The sequence below is a fragment of the Peromyscus californicus genome, unplaced genomic scaffold (assembly GCF_007827085.1).
Source record: "Peromyscus californicus insignis strain IS unplaced genomic scaffold, ASM782708v3 Scaffold_20__1_contigs__length_68692818, whole genome shotgun sequence".
Lineage (NCBI taxonomy): Eukaryota > Metazoa > Chordata > Mammalia > Rodentia > Cricetidae > Peromyscus > Peromyscus californicus.
In genome coordinates, this window is record NW_026294503.1 from 52512819 (window position 1) to 52538034 (window position 25216).

Below are 25216 nucleotides of genomic sequence, written 5' to 3' on the forward strand. Positions count from 1 at the left end.
CTCAGAAGCAGGTCTCATGGTCCCTTTGACACGGAGCCACTATGACAAGCAGGGTATCTGCTGGATGCTCCCTCTTCCCTGCTCCACAGCCCCTGCTCTGTATGCTCAGAGAGCCCGCTGGTCACCTTGAAGGCTGTTGAAAAGCTGAGCTGTTGATCTGTCACTCCCATACTCCAAGGCCAGGCAGCCTCTGGTTAGTAGAAACCAGGAAATAAACCCCTAGACATCAGGCCCTTCCACTGTGTCTCCAGGCCAGGCCACCTCTGTCCTCAGCTTACAAGCAGCTTGCCCGATCTGGCCATCCAGACCTCCAGCAGCTCATCCTATAACATTGGGAGGGAGGGAGTCATGGTGAGAGGCAGGAGGTGTGGACCCTGGAACCGATAATTCTTCTAGAGCCTCTTAGGGTGGCTGAATCTCACCCACATGACTGCTCAGGACTGCTAACGTGCTCTGCCCTAGCTCTGCCCACCCATAATCCTGTAATTGCCCACTAATCACTGTGTGCATTTGTGGGTCTGCCGTCCTTAATAGTGGCTTTTATGGAAAATAAGTGCAGTGTTGGTTACAGCTCCTTTATCTAGGGCAGTTTTCCTATGAAGGGGTTATTGTGATTTGGTTTACAGAGAGGATGTGGAATGTTCTTTTAACAATGGTTCTTGCGGGAGGGACACTTCAAATACAGACCCCCCTTAAAATGCTGTTGCACGCAGGTTTGGGGGCACTTGTGTGTGTGCACCCACATCAGTCTGTGCTTATCAGAGCCTAAAGCCTGTGTGCTGTGAGCTCACGCTATGGGAGGATCTGGACTGGGCCAGCCTCATGCTGCAGCAGTCCCAAGATGGGGCCCTGGAGCTCAGCGATAGGAAGGGGTCTGTGGATGGGGTTCGGGAGGGCACCCGATATAGCCCAGTTAAAGTGGAGCCCCAGGTGAAGTGCTTGGCACATTAGGAGGCTGTGGGAGCCGTTGGTCCTGACCTGACGATTCTGCTGTTTCATCAGTTAATGCAAAAACTCTGGGTCCAGGCATTTTGTCATAGCCCTGACGGCTGTGAAGCGCCTCCCAAGTTGTATGAGGGTGATTTTCCATGATGGAAACCATTATGAACCATGGCTTCTCCGTAGCAGGCTTTATGGGCCCCTGGCGACTCTACTCAGGATAATAAATAAGGCCACGAAACGCCATTTCCAAAGGCCGGGACAGGCTGTGCTAACTTATCTGTTTGAATGGAAATCTTAAGCCTTGTTAAGTCAAACTGTCATTGCTCATTACCCATAAATTAAGAGGCCGGGGGGACCATTGCACACAGGTATTTATCAGAAAACACTCGTGAATCGTCTGTATCCCAGAGACACGTAAGCCTGGAGGAGCAGAACGTGCTTATTAAATCACATCTTTGAGTCCAGTTGCACAGAAGATGGGAAAACTAGCCCCCACTTCTGCCAGGCTTCCTAGCCCCAGAAGAAACAGCCTATGACAAGTAGGTCCTGAGTCCCGGCTCCCTCCAGGACCAGGTGGAGCCTGGACTTCTGTCCTCTGTTGGGCATTTCCAACTCCTAGTGCCCATGTCTACCTACAAAGTGTGACTGCCTGGGTTTGGGCCTAGAATGTCCTTCACTCTCATTGATGGGGTCTACCCTACTGCCTTTACCCATAGCAGAGATGCCTCATGAACACCAGTTTTGGAAGGATGCTGTTTGGCAGAGGAATCTCCCAGATGCCAATAAACCTTCACCTAACTCATTCACCAACAGACGGGCTGCTCTTGGTGATTACCTTGGCCTCTGAGGCCTGTGGAGACTCAGACACCTCCCATTCTACAGGACAGGACATGGTTGCCTCCTATACACATTTCCCTATACCATCTTGGTGCTAATCCCACCCAGAAGTGAGAACATCATCAGCTCAGCTGCCTGACCCTAGGCCCAGGTCTACAAGGGCAAAAAGAGGGTACCATGAACCAAGCTACATCTGATGAGGGGCTGTGGGACAGACCACTTGGATTCTGAACCCAAGTCTTGTACTTGGAGATGCATGCCTGTGAAGTAATCGCCACACCTTCTAGGGTCTGACTTTTCTCTCTGGTCAGGTGGGGTGGACACCAAAACCAAGGTCAAGAGGTAGCATCAGTGAGGCAACTTTAGTGAACAGCTAGCACTGTCTTTCCCCAAGATCAGCCAACATGGAGAGACTTCATCCACAGACCACCTTTGAACCTTGACTAAAACCTCTTACTTTCTCGGTTTGGGTTCCTAGATATTCATCTTACCTGGGGAAGACAGCTTATGGGAAGTTGCCGTGCTTCACACACATTTGCTCCTGGCTTGACCCTGCAATAGTGTCAACATTTAATTAAATGGAAGTTGTTGACTGTTTAAGCATCATGAGCATCCCTTGAATTAATTTATCATGGAAGAAAGAAGAGTGTAAGGGTGAAGAACCTGCTGGATCTGCAGAGTATGGTATTTTAGCTGGGTATAGAATGGCAGCCCTACTGATTTTCTTGCAGAGCTGGGAAGACGGTGCCTTCCTCTCACAGCTACTCCATGGCCACTCATCCTGGTATGTTATAATATCCCAGGTATTCCCATATGCCCCAGAACCTGTGCACTATTCATCTGAATGTTCCCATTCAGTAGCATCACTGGGTTGCCTCTTTGGTACTAGAAGTTACAATTGGACTAATGGATTTTCACCTGATATCTCTGATTTTTTTCTTTCTCCAGTAGTTGCCATTCTTGAAAGTCCCACAGGGAAGTTGTCAATTGGCACAGTGGCATATGTGAGTGATTAACTGCTATGTGGACCAGAGTGCTCAGGGCCCTTGGTGTTCTGAACCGTGATTGCCAGGTCCTGAAATGTCTGCAAGGGGTCATCACTTTATCATTCCACCCCTTAGTTAGGTCCTGCATACTGAGATTCGTATCCTCTACAGAAGTTCCAGTGAGAATCACAGGGTTCTTCCCTTTTCCTTTATTCCTGGCCCCTCAGTTTCCTTGCTAATACAATGCCTCCTACCCTCTGATCCCCCACGCATTTCTAGGGCCCTCTTTGAAAGGCTCAGGTCTTGCTGGAATCAGTTTGCCTGCCCTGGTGCTCAGCCCCTGACTGTCTCTTTTATTTCCAGATGAGAGAAACTCAGGAAGATGCCAAGCCAGGTTGCTCAGGATCCACTGTCCCTGCAGCAGGGAGAACAGCCCAGTGATGAGTGGCACAGCCAATACCTATTACTACTGGATTGAGAAGGCTTTATGTTCTGGAGGTGGACTTCTGTCCTGTGTTTGTGAGTGTGTGGGTGAGTGTGAGTATATGTGTATGTGAGTGAGTCATGAGTGTAATATATGAAGTGTGTGTGTGTGCACAAGTGTGTGCATGTGAATGTGTGTGAGTGTGCACATGTGTATATGTGTGCATGCCTCTCTCTCTCTCTCTCTCTCTCTCTCTCTCTCTCTCTCTCTCTCTCTCTCTGTGTGTGTGTGTGTGTGTGTGTGTGTGTGTGTGTGTGTGTGTACATGAACATCTGATAATTCCTTTCGGGGTAATGTTGGGCATTAGCTACCCTTTACAGTCCCCAGACTATTTGAAGGCTCATTCTTGCTCCCCTGTCCCTTTGTGGCTGTCACTGTTATAGCCTGAGCCTCTGATAGGACCGTGCTGCTCCTATATCCTGAAGGTGGCTCCCTGCCTCCTTACTGAAGTGGTGGGAAGCATCTCTAGCCCTCAGGCAGCTGCCCACATGGATCTGGACTCAGGTTTTTACCTCTCTTACTCCTTGATCTTTACCCCAGCTGAGTGAGGTCGTCTGGGACAGAATTACAAGGACGCCATCCATTGCGCAGACACAGGTGTGGTCTGCTCCCTTACCTGAGTAGCCTGTGGGGCTCCCAGGACAGGAAGAGGACAGGACATCTCCCCCACAGAACTTCTTAGCATGCTTGATAGGCACTCAAGGGGTGTAGCTCTAAACCGACTCACTCCTCCTTGGGATTCTTGCTGCTCCCACAGGCCAGCCTCAGCTTTCTCTGTGGCATGGCAGAGTTTGCAGAGTGTGCTGCTGTCTGGGTATTGACTCTGAGCTAATCCACATCAGCATGAGTAGATGCTCCGTTTTGACCTTAATTACTGTCCTACAGGAGTGACGGGACACACTGCCAAGGAGGGTGGAAAGGGAGAGCCGCAGAAGCATCAGGGAAAGCATAGCTATAGGAGGATGGGCCTCTGTGCATCTGATGCCAGTATGCTAGGGCTCCCTTGACTGGATCGTGCCCCACCCTCCAAGCTTGTCTGCAGAGATCAAGACAAAGACTTACGTCTCAGATTTCAAAACCCTGCTTTTCATCTGGGGTTTAGTAGTGAGTGGTGCTGGGTGGGAAGCAGAGTCAAGGACCCAGCTGTTCAAGTTACCTCCTGGCTGCTGAACACCAGAACTGGACTTCATGACTCCTTAAAACTTCCTTACTTTGTGTCAGCTCTGTTTGCCTCTTGTCTTTGACCCACCACAGTTCCCAGGCCAATAAAGCTATGGATAGAGCCAGGCCCCTGCTGTTGTCAAATCCTCCCTGTTGGTAGCAGTGCAGTGGGAAGGGACTCCTCACCTGTCCAACAGATCTGCATGGGCTGTGGTCTGGCTTGGTCAGCTGCACATGTTCTGGTGTGGATGGGCCAGCCTGATGATCGGTACTTCACTAGGACACTTCCCACAATCCCATGCCATGGTAGCAGTGAGGGTCTGAGATGAGATCTGCACAGCCGCCTGGGGAGACACTCTCCTTAAGTGTTCCGATGCCCCCGTGTCCTGGCAAGCAAGCTCTCTGCTGTCTGATAGAGTTGGCAGGTGGATCCCTCTGCCTCCTCCTTCCTTCAGGAATGTCAATGGATCAGAGCAATTTCAGGGCCTGTTTGCAGGTTAGGGGAGTAGGCAAGACTGATTCTTCGCTCTCTAGAAAGCTAGGGAGCAGGGATATGCCTTTTGTACTTCCGGTGGGAATTTCTGTCATTTTATGATCCTGGTATGCCTCCCATATCCCAGTATGTTTGTAGAGATGAGGATGGTGGAGTTGGCGGCGGTAGGGAGTGGGGCGGGGAATGGTCGAGAAGGACAAAGGAGCATGGAGTTATAATAAGAAACAAATGCTCTAGCAAATACTAATTCCTCTGTACAGAGGGCCCAGGCAGGAGTGTAGGCGTTGGGGACTTAAGCCAAAAGGGCACAGACCCAGCCCTACCTCATAGAATAGATCTCTCAGTGCTGGTCAAGGTGTCCACACGTTGCTGGCCATATTGGGAGGAGCCAAGGCACCAGGAGTAGGCTGGGCCTGTGGTCTTGGGAAGCCTCAGAATTGAGTGAATCTTGAGATGTTGGTGGGAGACTGCAGGGCATGGTCAAGCTGAGCAGGGTTAAGAGTCTGGTCTGTGCCTAGCAGGGCCTCCTACCCCAGGAAGGAAACTCAATGCTCATCTGATGACACTGGGGGTAAGTGTCTCTTGGGGCACGTAATCACACAGCGGAACCAAGAAGAAAAATAAAGCATGCGACACCAGATAGACCCTTGCAAGCCACAATGGCTTTGGGGTACAAACCTGGACAGATGAACACAGGGCTCTCCTCTGCCATGGTTCTGGAACACAGAGTGGACAGGCCACCATCTGAAGAAAGCTTTCTGGCTTCTGCACTGTCCATACCATTTGGAGGATCTCTGGCTCCAGCATTCCCTGCTGTTTTACAATCTAGTGGCAACCAATTGGCCTATGTGCTGGGAGCTTCTGGACCCATCCAGCTTTTTGTTCCTCTCTCACAGCCCTGGGCAGTCCTCCTGAGCCTCAGTTTCCCTTCTGTAAAAGGATGGGTGTCTGTAGGGGTCACAAAGGTGCTGGAGCCATGGTGAATGTGAATAGTAGTGACAACCCAGCTACCCCAGTTGAGACATGGTGTCTCAACTGAACTCCACCTGTTTAACATGAGGTCCCAGACCCTGCTGGAGTCCTGCCCCTGGTAGAGGCAACACTATAAATAACGGATTCACAGCTGTGCTAATGCTGGTAGGAGACTGCTTGTCCTGTTGCCCAGGTCAATGCCAGCTATGCTGTGTTCTCTACAACAAATACCATAATTAACTGGAAGGGGAGAGAAGGCCACAGACCAAAATGTGATAGGGATGGTGTCCTGAAGGACCCACTGGAAAAGGAAACTAGGAATCAGGCGCAGAACACGGGGCAGAATAGGAGCTGGGGGGACCAGGGTCTAACAGCCCAGGACCACCCTGCAGGCATCTTTTAGAGAGTTGGTCTGCAGAGAGTCTTGTGCATACCAGTCTGCCATGGTACATGAGGAAGAAATTCTCATTTGGGGAAGCCAGTGCAGTGGTGGGGAGAAGGCACTTCCCCTGGACTCCTGTTGCATTAGCTATCAAAATACCATGTCAAAAGAATCCTGGGATGCAGGCACTGTGGAGTGCTCATGGGACCAAAATGTTGTGCTCCAAACTGCAGTCAAACTGGTGTGCAAGAGTGGCTGGAGACAAGTGTGTGGAAACATGAAACAAGAGCTCTAGGCCCAAACCAGACTCCATCTTCCAGAAGGACTAACTTCTCAGAGTGACAGGGAGCTACCTCAGCTGCTGAGCCCAGCTATTCTAAGGCAATATTCAGGCATAGCACTCTTAACTTAGAATGGACTATCCTTTCTGCAAACAGGATAGATCCTTGCCTGTTAGGCAAACATAGCTTCTCCCTCATGATTTGACCAAACAGCAGCACCCTGTCCTGGGGTCAAGAGTCTACGGAGAGCATTGTGGGCTCTACACAGTCCAGTCCACTTTTCTTATTACCATGGTGTCTTCCCAGCCATTCACAAGCCTACACTGCTGTTTCTGTCTGCAGGAAAGGCATCTATTGTAGATGGTATTAGATATAAAGCATTTGGGGTTAGAGATGGAATGGGACGGGAAAGATAGCTCAGTGGTAGAGCACTGGCTCTTCTTACAGAGGACCCGGATTTGGTTCCCAGAACCTACATCAGGCAGCTCACAACCATCTGTAGCTGTAGTTCTAAGGAATCTAACATCTGACCCTCTTCTAGTCCCTGATGGCACCTGCATGTGTGTGTTGTGCAGATATACACTCAGGCACATGCACATCTATCTGTAGAAGATAAATCTTTAAAAACAGGAAAAGAACAGCCTGCTGAGAAACAGGAAGTATACTTGGACAGAAGTCCTCTGCAGATGTAGTCAAGTTAAATGAAGTCATATGAGAGGAAGGTGGACCCTTATCCATTATAGCCACTGTCCGAGTAAAGGGAGTCTGGACATAAATGCCCATGAATAAAGGCCATGTGACATAGGTCCTGTGGGTGCTACATCTACAAATCAAGAACTTGGGGATTGTCCTCAAACACCCAGAACCTCAGGAGGCAGGGTGGCCCTCAGCCTCTCTTAGAGCCTTCTGGTGGAGCACAGCTGAGACTTACCTAGATTTACATGCCTGACCTCCAGAACCATGCATCACACTTCTGTTTGAGCCTCCAGCACAGTACCCATTGCAGCCACCCTAGAACTCCTGCAATCCTGTCCCGAGGACCTGGCTCCTTCCACATGCCAGGCAACCTAGGCCAAGTCCGCTTCTCCCTCTGCCTCCCCTCTTCCATACGTGCCTGAGCTTCAGTTCCCCTATGCTATAATTGGACCTCCTTGATAGATGAGATCCCAGTCTCTGTCTTGCACCTTTGTCCCTGCATGTAGCATTTATGTTTGGGACCTTTAACCACACACTGACTGTCAGGGTCCCTGAAGACAGCAGAGTAGCATCAATACTCCCATCCTTGATGTACACTGACCTCTGAGCCCAGCTGTGTCCCCTCAGGCAGTATCTAAAGCTCTGGTCATGAGCTGATGAAGTGTTGGGGTCACCTTGGTGTGGTAAGTCCTCGGACTATCCCACCAGAGAACTGCCCGGGAGTAGTGATCAGGTAAGGAGGAAGAGGGCAGTACTGCAAAACACCTCCTCTTTCTCTTGGTGCCTACTGGTGTATGTCCATACCTGCCTTCCCTGTACCTTCCATTCCACTCATAGTTCTTCGCAGCTGATATGATGGAGGATCCCGCGGCAGGCAAAGGCCCTCTCATCCCTCAAGCCTTGATATTCTGATTCCACAAGTTGGTGAGAGCAGAGAGGCACATGCAAGATGTCTGTACTCAGCATGTACTTTTCCTGGTGTGGAAGCTCACAGTCATTGGTAGCATCCTGACCTGAGTTGGCAGCTGGGGCGGGGCGGGAGGGCTCTGCTATAGGCACAACCTGTGGCTTGTGCTACAGTGGCTGTTTTCAAAACCTAGTTCAGTCACAAGTGGCCACTTCCGAATTTTTGTTACCTTGGGTTTGAGGAAGAGCACTGAGTATGAAAGTCCCATTTTCCAACCCACCTCCAACAAATGTGGCCACCCCAAAGGCACAAGATGTCTTCTCTAAGTTCGTGCTTCTGCATCTTTGCCTAATGGTGAGGTGGTTTTTTGTTTGGTTGTTTGGTTGGTTGGTGGGTTTTGGTTTTGTAGGAGCAGCCCCTTACATTCCCACACAATTCACTCATTCAGCAGTGGTCGCAGGCCCCTCTAGGCTTGGGAAGGCACAATGCTTCTTGAGTGAACACAGTCTGGGCTGAAGTCACTAGAGGCTGAGATGGGCTGTCGATGTCAGTGCTGTATGTTGGGACATCTGGTCATCTCTGACGCAGGAGGCAAGGGTGAGGACTGATGGTTTCTACATGGGCTAAGGAGGGGACTACTAACAGAAGGCACATGCCACCAGCCCTGCCAGCTGGGACAGTAACCCTGCACTCCAGCAGTATTCTTCATGCTCCATTGCTACCTATAGATGCTGTTCAAAACCTTGTTGCTATATGAGGACACAGGGCTCCATTTGCCAAAGGGACTTTACACAAAAGGAGACCCATAGACGGGTGGCCAAGCTTCTGGCTCACACACACTGCCTCTCTGTCCCATGTTAACAGTGAGCACTCCAGGATGCTGGGTGGCTTCCTGTCCAGGCCATCCTCGGGTCATACATCTCAAAATTCCTTTGGAGCGATCTTGAACTCCCAACCTGCTCTTGTCATACTTCAGAGCCAGGGATCTCAGTACTTCTCTGGTCCTTTCTTGTCCTTGGCAGAAAAGGTGCTTGGAGGACAGTAACCTGCAATTTCCTGGGGTTGGACACAGGTCAAGAGGGCCATGGAGACAGGCAGAGCTCAGAAGAGGTAGCTGTGATGCCTCTGACAGACAGGTGGGGGAGGCTTCTGTCGGCTACTTTCCAGAGGCCAAGTGCTTCATGTGCACCATCCCTGGGGTCCAGAACCAGGGCTGCATACCATTCAGTGCAGAACAATGGGAGTGAGATGACTCGAGGAGACAACCAAGACCCAGGGACAGTGCAAATTGTGTTATAACTAGTGTCTTGTGGCCATAGTAACAAGCAGGTGACTCTGCAGTTAGGACAGAGTCTTCCAGGAGGATCTAGGTACATGCGATGGTCCCCAGCTGCTGCCAAAACCCGGCCTCCTACCTCCTCTGCCCTCTCATTTCCATCTCTGCTTGCCAACTTTCCTTGTGGCCTCAAGGGAATTTTCAGGGCTGCTCCTGGGCTATGCATGCAAAGGTCAGATGGGGTCAGAACAAGCTCAGTGCCAGCTTCCTCCTGCCCCCTTGCAACGTTTACTAGAGTGTAAGAGATGGGGCAGATCTCTAGACAGAGGGCAAATGGCCCTTCCCCAGCTGCCAGGGTCGAGCCTCTGACCTCTGTGGGATGGAAAGCAAGTCCATGGTTGCTTCATATTTCACTTAGTTCAGTCTTTAGTAACAGCACCATATACCAGCAGCTTCATGAGCAAGAATACTTCATCCTTCATACGCTGTGCCTAGAACTCAAAGATCAAGGAGGCAGCTCAAGAGACCAGGCAACTTGAGTAGAAGAGAGCTTTCTATCCAGGGATGACGGCTTCATTCAGATCATAGCACACTGTTGCCCAGGCATTTGAATGTTTGGGTGAGTAAGTGGGTGGATGGGTAGGTGAGTGGAAGGATGGATGAATGGATGGATGGAAGAGTGAGTACTATGTGGATGATAGATGAATGGATGGTAGGTAAGTGGTGAAAGATGTAAGTGGATAGAAGGAACTGGTTGGTAGATAAATGGATTGGTGAATGATGAATAATGGATGGATGGATGGATGGATGGATGGATGGATGGATGGATGGATGGTGGAGAGATGATGGAGAGATGCATATCAGAGATCAGTTATAGGCAGATGATGAGTATGGATGGATAGTAAATAGAAGAATACTAGATGTATAAATGGATGAATGATGATGATGGGGTGAATGGTACATACTAATAATAAATGGTTGGATAGGTAGTAGATCCTTAGGTAGATGATAGATAGATAGATAGATAGATAGATAGATAGATAGATAGATAGATAGATAGATGATAAATGGGCAGATGGATGAATGATGAATGGTTAGAATGATAGATGGGTAGATGGACAGACAGATGGCAGGGTACGAAACTAATTCAAGGACTTGCCAGCACTGTTTCCTCTAGACCGTGAGGTGTCTCAGTCCTAGTGAGGGCTCCCTAAGGAGGCTGTCAGCATTATTATCCTCCATGATTTGCCTTGGTCAGTGTCTCATCAGAAGTATTGTCATTGACCTGTAGGTAGGACTACTCTCTACCCTCCCACCCCAGTCTTAGGTGGACTACTCTGCAGTTCCCAGTTTAGCTCCTGAGGTGAAGGAATGTCCCCTCCGAGTGCAGGGACAGTGGCTTTCCCACAGATTGAAGGCCAATGTTCGCAGATTCTGCATGCTCCAGTGGTCTGCTGCCCCAGCAAACTGCACCAAGCCTGGAAGCAGAAAGGGGGCGCTTTAGTTCTGCATAGGGGAATTAAAGCCTGCTTCCTTGTCTGTCTCCACTCTTAAACACCCCTGTCAATTCAGTAGAGTTTGCCCGTGCAGAATGATTGGAGTAGTTTCTTCCCTTTCCACTTACCTGCCTTGATCCTAATGAACTAATGAAACAGGCACCCCATGACAGCCGCGGGCTGTGCTTGCTCCCTCCTCTCTCCATCTAATTTGATTACCCGAATCTGGAGTGTTTTGCACTGGCGTGGCATGACGTGCTAATCATAAAGTGGGGCTCCCTATTCTTGAGGGCTGGGGGACAGTTCCAGGCAGCTAATGAATCACTGTAATCAGAAAGCCATCTTGAAAATTAATCCATTCTACTGCAACTATTTAAAGACAAAATCATTATCAAGGCAGTTCTCACTAAATTATGTTGTCTAAGGGTTGTGGGAAGGAACTTGTCATCTCAGGATGCAATCCCAGTCTTACAGATAGTTTTTCCCCAAGCTATGAAAAGATTTACAGTGGAGTGCTAAGGAACACCACCCCACTCTGGTTAGTTTCCTCACTGCCCCCCACCAGGCCTTTTGTACTCCTGGGCTGGACCTGTCTGGCGTCTGCCCCATGAATGGTCACCAATATCTGTAACTCAGCCCTTAGCCTGCCCTGATGTGGTTGATGTTCCTCCCACCAGACCTTTGTACTCTTCTTAGTGGCAGAGCTGAAGGGAGACGTCCCCACCTGGGAAGCAGTGTCATGGTTTTGAGAAGAAAGGGATCTCATGGATTTGCTGCGGTGGTGTAGTTGTTGAGCGGGTTGTGAAGTGGGCCTGGGTGAGATGTCCTTCTAGCCTCATGCACTGCCTCCCTGTGCATCTCTGGTCCTACACCATGGCTTGTGACAGAGGCCACTGGCAGAATGGGCTCAATGCTGTCACTCCAGACCCCCTTTCCCCATTCATGAGTGTTTTTTGACCAAGTGGCACCATACCTATGCCCACCAAGGACCTTGATTTGATTGGTTCCACATTCCTCTCAAAGCAAGAACAGATGGCCATGGGGCAGGTTTGTATCTGTGACTCACAGCTCCTGAGCTAGCAAACCCTGGTTTACCTTATCTTGCTGCTGTGGCAAGAGACTAGGCCCCCAGGATATGGACTGACCAATGTACTCTGGGCACACAGTGCTATCTATGAGCCCACCTGCTAGCATAGTCCTCTGTGTCTTCCTGCATTCCTTCCATCAGCCTAAAGTGTCCACTCTGCACAGTTGATGTGACCAGCTTATCCTCCAAGCTTCATTCACCTCTTTCTAGAAGCACTCCTGACTGTCTGGGGGCAACCTGTGAGCCCCTCCACTGCCTTGTGAGATCTGTATGCTGACCCTTTATGTAGTACAATATAATGTAATACAGTATACCAGGGGTAGTGTGCTCAGAACATTCCTGAGGACAGACCTGCATCCTCCTGAGCTGGGTATGCTCCCAAGTGCTACGGTCAGGGCAGCCTGAATCAGTGACCTTGCCCTACTCTGTTCAGGAAGCACAGAGTGAACCTCCTCAGCACAAGTTCTGGGTGCGAGGTCTCTGCCCTGTCTTCCTCATGGGTACTTGGGCCCTGAGCACCTAACAACTGGTGGCCTCTAAGCTCAGCCCAGTATGTCTAGGACATCTTGAGGAGGCTCTAGTAAGCTTACCCGCAGTATTCGCCCATGGTTGACAGTGCTGAGTCAGTATTTTCTCCAAGTACAGCCCCTTAGGTAACCAAGGAGACCAATAGCAAATCTGGAAGCAAGACCTTCATGGGTGTTAGGATAGGGTTGAGGGGAAAGGCTAACCCAGCCCATCCAAAGGGCTGGGCCTTCAAGGCCTGGCAAGGAGGCATGGGTGGATCTAGACTGTCCTAGATGGATGTGCCTCTTCTAGACCAGCAGTCTAAGCCACCTCATCAGATAGAGGTTCCTGTGGACCTGGAGGAAGGAGGCCTCAGTGGCTTCAAACTGTGGAGATGTGTGCTCATTCATTTCTTCAATGGAGTGTCTGTGTTTTGGTGTCACACCACCCTCACTGAATGTCCATGCTGAGGAGAGTCAGGGTTCAGCAAAGGACCTGGGCCTGTATGAGAGGAGAGGGAACAGTATGTGCGCACCACACGTGAGCACAGTGCCTTCTGTTGGCCACTGTGGTGATGGGAACTGCTCAGACTGTGGGTGCTTCAGGAGAGAACCTACCTCAGGCCAAGACAACGGAGGAGCAGAGAGGATTCTTGAAAGCTGAGGTAGCCCCTACAGGTGACCCGTCTGTGTGGCCTCCCTTTGGCATCTGAAAAGCACAGAAGAGGCACATCCATCTAGGGCAGTAAGGCACGGGCTGGCTGAGTTTCCTAGGCATGTACTTGTCTTCCTACCTACAACCTGTGGTGAGCCCAGGTCTTGGGGCCATCATTTCTAAACTGTGGCAAATTTCAGATGACAGGCTTTGGGCTTTGCGTGGTCTGTGGACAGGAGTCTCACAGGGTCTTACTTCCTAGGATGGAAAGACGGGAGGTAAACATTGCCCAGAGAAGAGGCAAGGATGACATTTTAGCTCAGTGCTGAACCCAGCATGACCTGTGAAGCAAGGCAGCTCTGTGCTCCCTTCTCCCCTCTCTTCCTCCTCCCTTCCACTTGTCCTCTGTCTCCTACCTCATTAGGAAATTCCCGGGATCCTTGTATGATCTGACCCAGGTATAGTAGTGATCTGGGGAGCCTTAGCTGTTGGACCTGTTGGGTCTCCCAGAGTGAATTGAACAGTCGTAGTTCTACTGCAGGTTAGGGCTCTCAACCAACCACAAAGGGTGGACCCAAAAGAGAGGTGACCATAGAGGCTCTAGAATCCAGGCACCTGGTACTGAGTGCCTGATAACCCTCCATCCCAAAAACCATCCATCATTCTCCCCACAATTGTCACTGCCTCCTCACTCTCTTGAACAGTGAAGGCGGAGTAGTGTTGGAAACCAGGCCTCCATCTCTGAGCCCAAAACTCTGTTGCATGGGGTGGAGGCTGTTTGTGTTCAGAGCTGGCCTGCAGAGCCCTAGCTTGCTGCTACCAGCACAGCATAACCAAAAGAAAGCCGTAGGATAAGACCAGGAAGCTCTAGCCTCAAAGAGACCCCAGAACTCACATCACACTTCTCTAAACCCTAGCTCTGTCTTCACATTCTGTAGTGAAAGTGATGATGGGGAATGGGCATGGTGGTGATGGGGATGGTGGTGATGGGGATGATGGGGATGAGGATGGTGGTAATTCCGATAACGAGCATCGCAATGCTGGAGGTGGTGCTGGTGGTCGTTGTAACGATGGTGATTATGCTGCAGGTGACGGTGACGACCATAGTGGCAGTGATAATTATGACGATGATGCAGCCCATGATGATAAAGGTGGTGGTGATGCTGGTATCGGTGGTGGTGGTGGTGGTGGACATGCTAATGATGATAATGTTAGTGATGGTGAGGATTATGAGAATCATGGCGGTGGTGGATGATGCCGGTGAAAATGGTGATGGTGACAGCGGTGATGATGATGTTAATGGTGGTGGTGGTGATAGAGATAGCAGTGAAGATGATGATGAGTCATGGTATCAGCAGGGTGGCTGTAGGCTCAATGCTTCCTGCAAAGGGAACTGTCTCTCTGGACTTAGAGGATAGAGTTCTTGGCAGGGCAGGCGGCAGAGGAGACTGTGTAGCCTGATTCAAAGGCTCCGAGGCCTCAGTAATACGTGCTGGAGGGACTCCAGGCTCAACATGGCACCCTTGTGCATATCTCTTCCCAGGCCTGCTTGGATAAAGGAGAGGCAGCTGACCAGGCCCACCTGTGAGCGGAGTAAATTAATACTCAATCAAGTTCTCTGCCTTGATTACCTGGAACCAGTATCTGATTACTGCTTGAGACTGCAGGTGACAGGATGCCCTTCCTCCAAAGGGACTAAAACAACCACTGGGCTGTCAGAATCTATGTGATCCAGCATGGACCCCTGACCGTGGGGTACAAAGCTGTTTCTTGATTCTACCTAACATCTCATCACTGGGCCCAGCATCTGCTTATGTGTCTCTGCTGGAATTCCAGCAGGATGAGGCCAGACCTGTAGGAGGAAAGCAATGGCTATGTGTCTGGGGACTGGAGGTAAGCCTCCTCAGAGGTTTTTGGGCCCAGTGTGAGCACCTCAGCTCTCTGCTAAGCAGAGCTACTTCTTAATTGGGCTCCTGAAGGAGCCCAGTACATGGTAGGGCTGTGTCCCCACTAACTGGGAGAGCCTTTGGCCCTGCCCTGGGGCAGATCAGGCTTCTCTCCAGATAAGCCCCACCCCAGCTGTGCCTCCTGCTCCAGTGACCAGCTCTCTGTGGCCTGGTAATGGTCAGACAGGAACATTCCTTAGCCTCAAACAATGTAGAATGTCCTTGGAAGGGCGGCTCCCCCACAGCTGCTGCTGAGCTGTGTCGTTTTTATTATAATGTTGTAGGAATATGAGCTCAAGCCAAGCTAAGCCCTCCCAGACTGTAGAGTAGGAATAAACCAAAGCCCATTTACAATTAAACACAAACAAAACTGCAAAACCAATAAAATTGAAATTTGCAGCATTAATTTTACGGGGCAGGTGTTTCCCAGAGCCACAGCTCAGGGAGTAGACTCCAGGGTACAAGAACTACCTGCTGGTACTCAAATGGCTTCTGTGTTCATTCAGGGGATGCCAGTTCACACATACGTAAGGGCAGCTGCCTGAACGGTGCTAATAACAGTGGCTTTGTTTGTTGTGATCACACCTTCCATTTAACCCAGAGCCATCCCAGAAGGCATGTTTAATAGCGGGTTTTTGATAACTCGTTTAAGCTGTCGCCTTCCCATGCCAACAGCTCTGCCTTGCAGCCTGACAGGGCGCTGCTTTAAATGGGAGTAATCCAATTACTGCAGGGCCCAGGAACAGCATCTTCATCGCTTATTTACTGCCGTGCTTAGTGCCAATGAGCTGCTGCAAGGCAGGGAGTGGGAGGCAGAAAGCCAGCCGTGCATGGTGCTAGCTGTTGTTGCTGCAGGTTGGCATCAGCCTTTCCCAGAGCTGTGCCACGCTGCCTTTCCTGTGGGGCTCAAAGGGGAACCTCTGCTCCATTTGAATGCATGGACGCACATGGGTACTCATGGGAAACAGGCTGGTGGATAGTACGGGGAGCTTGTGTTAGCTACTTTGCTCCTTGCTGTAAACAAATGCCTGACAAGAGGCAAGTTGAGGGAGAAAGGGTTTCTTTTGGCTCACAGTGTGAGGGTTGCAGTCCATCATGGTCAGGAAGGCATGATGGCAGGAGTGTTGAGACAGCTAGTCACATTGCATCCGAAGTCAGGGGTCAGCAATGAGTGTTGGTACTCAGGTCACATTGTATCCAAAGTCAGGGAGCAGTGATGAGTATTGGTACTCAGGTGACATTGCATCCAATGCCAGGGAGCAGCAATGAAAATTGGTACTCATCTTTTTTCTCTCTGTTTTTGTTTGTTTGTTTGTTTGTTTGTTTATCACAGCCCAGACCCCAGCCTACACATGGTACCTCATACATTCCAGGTAGATCTTCCTACTTCAGTTAACCCAGTCTAGATATGCTTTATAGACATTCCCACAGACTTGTTTCCATGGTAATCCTAAAGCCCATCAAGTAGACAGTCAAGATCAACCATCAAAGAACAGAACTGACCCCTCCAGACCACAAAGAAAATACTGCACATATTCTTATCAAGGACAATTGGGGTCCAACCTTTAATTGTCTTCTTCCCAGGGTTACCAGAAGAGACACTACCAATGGCAAGAATAATCTAAGGGAATGAATCTAAGCACACCGAGCTCTTCATTCCATTCACTCTGTTCTGTTACCAAAATTTGCCACTCCTCTCGTGAAACCGGTCCACAACCTTGCAAGCAGTCACTCTTTTACAATACAGTGCGAAACTTTCGAGGTCCCCATAAGGAGCAGTGATAGTCAGCTTCATTTGCAACCCAAAAAGGTAGTGAATAAAGGAGGTGGGGTCAAATAAGGCCTGGAATAAGTCTGAAAGGAAATTAATGTACCCAAAATATAGTCTTGTAAGTGGTTAGGGGAAACATTACAAGTTTATCATAAATGTGCTCAAACTACAATCTTAAAGGTGGTTAGGTAAAAGAGTGTAAATCACTAAAATAAAACTGCCCCCCTTTTTTTTTTCTATGTTGCCGTTTTCTGGCAGGGAGGGGGAGGAGCACACAATAGCTAGGTAACTTGCATCACAGTTTCAAGCACCTGGTATGAAAAAAAAAAAAACCCTTTGTGCTAAGTAAGTTGCTGTAGGAGGCCACTTGGGCTGTGAGAGAAGGGGAGGTCTGAGCTTAATTTACACAAGAAGCAAAGCTATGTACCTAACATCCACCTGGCCTAGGCAATGTCTCCATATGGGTGTTCACCTTAATTCAAGAGACTTGCGGGTGGTCGGACCAGCTATTCGGTCTGCCGCTTACCCTTGGATGCTTTGTCCAGAGCTGGCCCTGGCCCTGGAAGCTTGCCTAATTCTAATGCTAAAAAGGAGCAGAAAGCCTGGAAGCAAGAAGCTTTGCCTGCATGACTGTATCCAAATACCTTCATTGTGTATGCCCAAGGAATGATCAGTCCACACTGTTTAGAAGTTTTGGGGGAAGCTATGAGAGCACACATGAAATTCATAGCAAAAAACAGCTGATATATTAAAAGCCAAATAACACCAAATACTCCTTGAGACTTAGCTTCCTCTGGAAGAATTCCTTGATTCTTCCAGGTAATAGCTTTGCCATAATAGGCTGAATTCTTACTTCATATTCCTGTGGCCTGTATTATATTCTAGTCCTGGATCCCTGTTGATAAGACACATACCAAGAAAAGACAGTCAAGAGAAGGCTTGCCTCCTGAATCTTGGTCTGAGTTTTCTAGCAAAGGAGACCTGGGAGAAAGCCCACAGTTCATGTGACTCTCCTTGTCTTCCTATGATGAGAACAGCCAGGGCCAAAGAATCTCCTCCAAGGACCCATATGTAGAGGAAGGCCACAGAACATTCATGGCCCCAGGTGTGAGGCTTTGCCTGTTCATGATGGCCATTTCCAGTGGATCTCTCTCTCTCTCTCTCTCTCTCTCTCTCTCTCTCTCTCTCTCTCTCTCTCTCTCTCTCTCTCTCTCTCTCTCTCTCTCTCTTGCTCAGAGATGAGTTTAGGAGTTTGACTGCAGTCAATGGGTCTCACAGCTGGGCAGCAGTTACCAAGTGTTGTTTATGGGGGTATCGGGTTGCCATGCAGTTGAGGAGTAACCCCAGGGCTGGGGTTGTAACATACCTGGCCAAGCCTTGCCTGAAGTGCAGAAAGCAAGGTCTGCTTATGGCTTGATCTCCCCAAACATAGTGTATCATCATGGGCTCCTGTGCTTAGAGAAAGTTGTACAGTACCTTCGTTGGTTACAGGAATGAGCTTGCAAGCTCCACTTCCCTGGGAGCATCGAAGATGTGCCTGAGCTGGCACAGCAGAGGACTCGGCCAGGAAAGTGAGGGATATTAGCTGGCTTTGGGTTTCTTTTAGCAAACAGAATATCAAATCATTTTGTAGCAAAGTGAACTAAGGTGACTGGCTGCCCCTACTGGAAGCCACATGGTGGTGTATGACAGTCCTGCCAAGAAGGTCCACAGATTGGGGCAGACAGAAACATATCGGCTCTTTGCTCAGGTGACAGACCTGTTGCTCTGAGGTCCTCCCAGCCTGACCTATCGGCACAAGAGAGCCTGAGCCCTCTAGCCCACAAGGCCCTCTTTTTCTGAGCACCACCCTGGGGAGAGCATTCATTCCCCTCCGATCGGTTTCTCCCCCGACTTTGTGGTCCTTTGTCCAAACTCTACCCTCTGCCTGAGCTTCTGCCAGCTAAACAGCTGCTTTCAACTCCATGTAAGGTTGCCAGGCTGTGGCAGATTGCCCAGGAGCCTTCAGGACTGTGACCCACCCTAGTCCCAAAAGGCCCCAGGCCCCCTATACCTTTGCTTTGTTCTCTGCATTCTGCCTGCAGGGTTCTTATTCTTCACCTGTCAGACCAGGGTCTGGGCTCCAGCAGCTGCTTCCTACTGGGTCTTGGGACATCTGGGACAAGATTCTGTCATACCAGCCAATGTGTCCACAAGAGAGGCGTAGTGAAGGGAGCAAGCTGCTCCACTGTCCTCAGAACACTGCCTGAGATCCTGGCCCTATGGGCCTGTCTGCTGTGGACGTTGGTATGGGTCTGTGTGGAACTGGGGGGGGGTGGGTGAGTTTTTGCACTCCTTGAGATGTGCATGTGAGTGGTATGTGTGTGTGTGCTCTTTATTTGCGTATGTGTGATAGAGATGTGTGCGGTGTGCTTGTGAACAGCATGTTGTAGTGCAGGTGTGTGCAGCCCTATGGTATGGGCATGTGGATGTTGCCGTGTGTGTGTGTGTGTGTGTGTGTGTGTGTGTGTGTGTGTGTGTGTGCTGGGGATGGATACGCTGTCTACACAAATGTGTATGTGTGTGATGCAGACAGTAACTGTGAAGAGGAACTACTCGCAGTCCACCATGCTACCTTTGGGGAAGCATGTATATGGAGTTGGTTGTGGCAATGTCTCTGGGTCCTACTCTGCAGCCCTGTGGAAGACTCAGGCTCTGGAATGTTCTTCTCCCTCTCAAGTGCAGCCTCTTCTTCTTCCCAAGCTGGAGCTCACATACTTGCTCTCTCTCCATCTTTTTAGACTATCCACTTTCTTCCAGGAACCTGGGATACACAAGACCCCATTTCCTGACTGCCACAGGCCGAGGGACCCCAGTGGTCATCATATGTTCAGGCTGTGGCAGCTGTCTGCCCAAACTCAGGCCACTGGCCACCTCAGGAGTGTCCATCTGCCCCTGTGGACGTCCTTCCCCTGTGCTGAGACGCTTTGTGCCAGCAGGGCCAGAGAAGGACCAGCTCAGCCCATACTCTGGGTGAGATGAAGTTGTGAAGTGGAGGCATGAAAGGCCCCTTTGTCCCAAGGATGTGGTAGCCCGGTGCTGGCCCGGCACTGTGTCTCCCACCGCCTCCAGCAGGAAGTAGGCTGGGCTGGGTGAGCTGAGTTCCAGCAAGCAAACAAAAGGACCTGTGTGTGCAGTGCTGTTCCAGTGTCCTCGGGGGCTTGGTCCCTGGGTATGCCCAGGCTCTGCTTGTCTGTGTGCTGCTACAGACCAGCCCACAACACGGCCTGGCTGTGTGTGCTTGTATCCTTGCACACACGTGTGGGTTTGCATATGTGTGGATATGTACGTGCATGAGTATTCATAGAGTGCATACATGTGGGTGTGTGCATGTGTGACATGTGTGGTGTCTGAGTGTGTGTATATATTTACAGTGTACATTGTGTAGTGAGTGGTATGTGCATCTGTGTACCTCTTGTTTGTACATGTGTAGATATGCCATGTTTGAGATGCACGGTGCGTACATCTGTGTGAGTGTGTGCTTGTGTATGTGCAGTGAGTGCATGTGTAAGCATATGTGTGTACCTGTGTGCACTTGTACATGATATATGTATACATGTGTAGTGTGGTGTATATACATGTGTGTGTTTATGTGTGTTTTAGTTACCTACCTGTGTAAATGTATATATGTCATTGTTTACATGTGTGAGTATTTATGGTATGTGTATGTGAGGATTTATACATGTGTGTGCAGTGTGTGACTATGTGTGATGCAGGTACATGTGGGTAGGTGTCCTAGGTTTATACATGTGAGTACATGTATGAACGTGTGCTCTGCTTGCATGTATGTCCACATAGATTTCTTTATATTGCATGCTGTTGTGCTTACACCATGTGAGGTATGTGCCATGTGCTTATGTTTGTGTTCATGTATTCTATATGCACACCCGTGTTTGCACACAGGTGTGTTCGTGAGGATGTGTATGTCATGTGGTCTGGATAGGTACTATGTTCCCTTCCATAACCTAAGGCCAGCAGAACCTGGTCACTCCCTTCCTGGCCTGTGCACATCTGTGTATGTTGTCTTGCTGTGTATGGGCTTTCCCCAGTGACAGAAGACTGCATGCTGTATCCCTCGTCCCACTTCTCACAAAGTGTTCACAGGTAGAGGAGGCTTAGGAGCCCCATGTGTGTTGCAGGAAGGTGTCCTTGATACAAGATAGGATGGGACCTGTACTCAGACCCCACTTCCTTTAGCCCACCAACCGTTCTCCACTCCCAAAGCCCACCCATTCTTGGTATGTCCTGCAGACAGGCAGGCTAGGGCTGGCTGCTGGTGCTGCCACCCTCCCCTAGCCAGTCCATACCGAGTGCACCCAGGGCCCTGCCCTGGGTGATGTATATGTTGACCTTTGATCCTGCTGTCCTCCTCGTATCTGGAGGCTTCCTCTTCCTACGCAACCCAGTCCTGTTCTTGGCCTGTTAGGCAGGCAGAGACTGTGTGAGCGGGAACCTGTGGCTCACTAACATGCAAACCCTCTCTGAGCTGCTTATTGGGACAGGTTTGTGCATGCAGGGAAACTTCTCACGGCCATATTTGAATCCATCCCTGCATCCCTCGGTGGCTGAAGGCAGAGAGAGAGGAAGAGGGAGGGAGTGAAGGAGGGAGGAAGGGAGAGAGAGAGAGAGAGAGAGAGAGACTTCAACTTGTTGAGAGAAAGTTCTCAGGCATTGCAAACAGGAGTTTGGGGTTTGGGGGCTGAGGTGTGGGTGTGGATCCCCAGGCAGCTGATTTTAGGCTTTCAGGCTTGTATTTGTTGGCGACTGAGACGGATTCCATACCATCTTTTGCTGTCACCAGAAATGACACATCGGGGCCGGGAGAAGCAGCTGCTGGTGACTTTGCACAAATAATGAACAGCCAGGGACAGATGTGTGACACAAGCCAACTCTGCTTGCCCACCAGCCACCTGTGCTGTGATTAGTGGGAGCCCAGGTGTGTGGCTTGGGCCTGATGCCTGGCTCTTTGGAATGTCCATGGCCTGGGAGGGGTGGTCTCAGCCTGGGGCAGCCATTGTTCTTGAAGCTATTGCCCAGGAAGCCAAATGGCTTTCTCCCAGATCCTTGAAGGAGCAGCTGCCTGCATTATCTCTTCTTCACGGGGACTCCATAACTGACTTCAGATAAGCGTGGGACAAACCTCACTCCATCAGTTTAGGCTTCTATAGCAGAATGCCTCAGACAGGTGACCTAGTGGCTTAACATTAACTCTGGGGACTGGAAGTTCAAGGCCACAGTGCTGGCAGGGCTGGTTTCTGGCTTGCAGATGTCTGAGTCCTTCTTGCTGTGTCCTCACAGGTAGTGTGTTATGAAGCGGGGAGAGGGGAGGGTGTTCTTTGGGTCCCTCATAAGACCACTAATCCTTCCAGATCAGAACTCATACTTGTGGTCTAGCTTGAATTCAATTGCTTTCTTAAGGTCCTATCTCTAAATACGGGGGTCAGGAGTGTAAATGGAGGTGGAGTTTTTCTGTCCCAACTACTCAGTCCCAAATAAACACACAAAAGCTTATATAATTACAGAATGCTTGGCTGATAGCTCAGACTTCTTACTAACTAGCTCTTACATTTAAATTAATCCATTTCTATTAATCTATGTATTGCTACGTGGCCTGTGGCTTTACCAGTCCTCTAGCATCTTGCTTCTTGGGTGGCTCCCTGGCATCTCTCTCTACTCTGCCCTTTTTCATACGAATCCACAGTTTGATTGTTCCACCTAACCTTATCCTGCCTTGCCATAGACCAAAAAGCTTTATTGTCAGCCAATGAGAGTGATACATATTCACAGCGTACAGAAGGATCATCCCATAGCAAAGGGGCTTCAGCATGCATTTATAGTGTGTCTCTAACAGTAATGTGAAAAGAGCTGTCCTAGGATCCTGGCTGATGCACAGTCCACTTTGTTGGCAACTGATATGAAGACCCTGGGATGGGATGAGGCAAACAACATATCCCATGGCATTCTCTACTGTATCGCTCTTATAAGGCTCCTGTCTGCTCTGCTGGATGTAGTTCATCATAGAACCCCTCTTGGTATATCAAGACTTCTAGGAAATGGCCATCAATCCAGCTAGGATACCCGCCTTCATGTCTTCCAAACTATCCCAGGCCCTCCAGACACACGGTCCTTGTAGTAACCCTGGGGCTCAGCCTTTACTGTGTGAGCTCTATCCCGTGTCTTTGCCACCCATTGCCTACGTTTTTACAGAAACATCACTGCCTCCAGAGTCAGTTCTCTGGTCCTAGACAAATGGGTAACTGTAGGATTGCCTGTTCAAAATCAAGATGTCAAGGAACGGGGAGCAGAGCATTGCCAGTTGTACCCTTCCTCTGCCGAGTCATGGGCACATACTGTCTCAAGGCAGTGAAACCCACTGATCACCCAGCTGAAGGACTGTGTCTCAGCACACTCCACCCAAGCTCATATGTCTTTGCAGAGCTGTTTACTTGCCAGCTGTCACCCCTCACTGGGAGAAATTGGGGAGAAATTGTAGTGCACATTTTCTGTGGAATTGTACCTCTAGTTTAAGCAAATCCGAAGTCCTCTTGCTTCAATTTTTTTTTAATAGTGAAGTGGAAAAGAAAGCTTAGGAAAAGGGAGGAAGCTTAGAAGTTGGAAAGGTTGTGGTATGGGACCAGGGATGGAGCTGAGTTGGGTGAGGGATGTAGTCCCCTCTTTCCTGGGATGGAAAGGTCCCTATAGCTGTGTCTTGTGAAGGTGACAGAGAAGGACTCTAACAGAGTTGGCCAATCCTAAGGCTCAACCACCAGCTCTTTGCACCTGCTGGGCCGTGGGGCCAATCAGAGTGCGGCAGTGCTCCAGGAAGGGGCACAAATGGAAATGTGGTGGTTCTCCGTGTGCACATCCTAGATGTCCAAAGGAAATGAACTCAAGCCCATACTTGAAGCAGTGACCTCTGCATGGGTGAGCAGTTAGTCCATGCTAGACCCTTCCTGTATGGGGAGAGGTATGTCAGACATGGAGGTCACAGAACAGGCATGTAACAGAGGCGTAACCCTATTCTTTGTCTGGCCTTTTGTGACCTTGACCCCAAAGGTTTTTGTGATTTGTTTGTTTGTTTCTTTCTTTTTCATGAAAGATTCTAAGTGTCCTCCAGTCTCTGATGTTGGAGTTGAAGTTGGGTATGGAATCCTGCATAACTGAGTCTTCCAACAGTGCCCACGGGTGCTAGTGTCCAGCCTGACTACCTGTGTTTATCACTCCCTCACTGCTGTGATGAGGAGAAATAGGTTGAAGAGTTTATTTCAGCTCTTGGTTTCAGGGGTCTTAGGAGGCAGACACGAAATGCCCATTCTAGGCTGGCTTTCTCTTTCTTCTTTACTTTGCTCGGGTGATGGTTGCTCAGCCCTGTATTGGTGCTGCCTGTGTTCAGGGTAGGTCACCCCCCTTTGCCTAACCCTTTCTGGAAAAGCCCTCACCATCTCCTAGGTGATCCTAAGTCCCATCGCGTTGAGCATGACTGACCTTCTCAAAGACTTAGCTTTTACTTGGACCACAAGCCTTGTTTATGGGTCTCTTGAGTGAAGCACCTATAGTAAGAATTGCCTCAGGAAGGAGGTTAGCAAGGTGAACGGGTCATAGAAGATTCTGGTAATAAGAGTACTAACTCCATTATGGACCTCTTCCTCAGAGGCTTCTCATAGCCTTCCTGTCTGCCAGGCCTGACCACCAATCCTGGGTGGGATTCCAAGGAAGAAGGGTGATTTTCTTCTGTGTAGACTGTGACATTCTTGTTCTGATGAACACTGTGACCACCTCCTCACTGCCAGCTCTTCACTAGAACACTACCCTGCAGGCTCCAGGACTCAAGACAGAGACTTAGGCCTGCCAGCCTCAGAGCCCTGAGTCAGGCCAGTGTCTGTAGATGAGAGGTGATTGGGGGTCATGGTCTCTATAGAATTGCTGACTTCCTGCCAGGCAAGCCTCACTCCTGACACTGAGTTCTCGTCCCACCCAAGCTGTCCCATGGACAACCACTTCGATAGATCTAATACATGCGCTATCAGTTTCTGACAGAGCAAAGAATGAGACTTTCATCCCTCAGGAAGGGGAATGACGCTGTTTTGAAGATGTTCTAACACCCTCAGTGACTACTTGCTGTTGGAGGCTGATGATAGAACACCCAGGAGAGGCAGTATGTGGCCAGCCTCCATGCAGAATGTCTCTGAATGGCACGATACCTGCTCTTAGGGCTACCCACTGTGCCAGGCCCAGCTTTAGGGTGCAGCCATTCCACTCAGTGAGGCCTGTGTGTTGGGAGCGGCACACTGACCAGCTC

At 49.8% G+C, this 25216-nt stretch overlaps 1 protein-coding gene and 1 long non-coding RNA gene across 3 annotated transcripts in view; both read left to right on the forward strand.

Annotated features, from left to right (window-relative positions):
• Positions 1 to 25216, forward strand: part of Tafa5 (TAFA chemokine like family member 5) — a 212373-nt gene that overhangs the window by 154842 nt on the left and 32315 nt on the right. The window lies entirely within an intron of this gene.
• LOC128116921 (uncharacterized) lies at positions 919 to 25207 on the forward strand. Its single transcript, XR_008220630.1, has 3 exons — positions 919 to 3263; positions 19659 to 19890; positions 21719 to 25207. It is a non-coding gene; the product is annotated as an uncharacterized LOC128116921 (long non-coding RNA).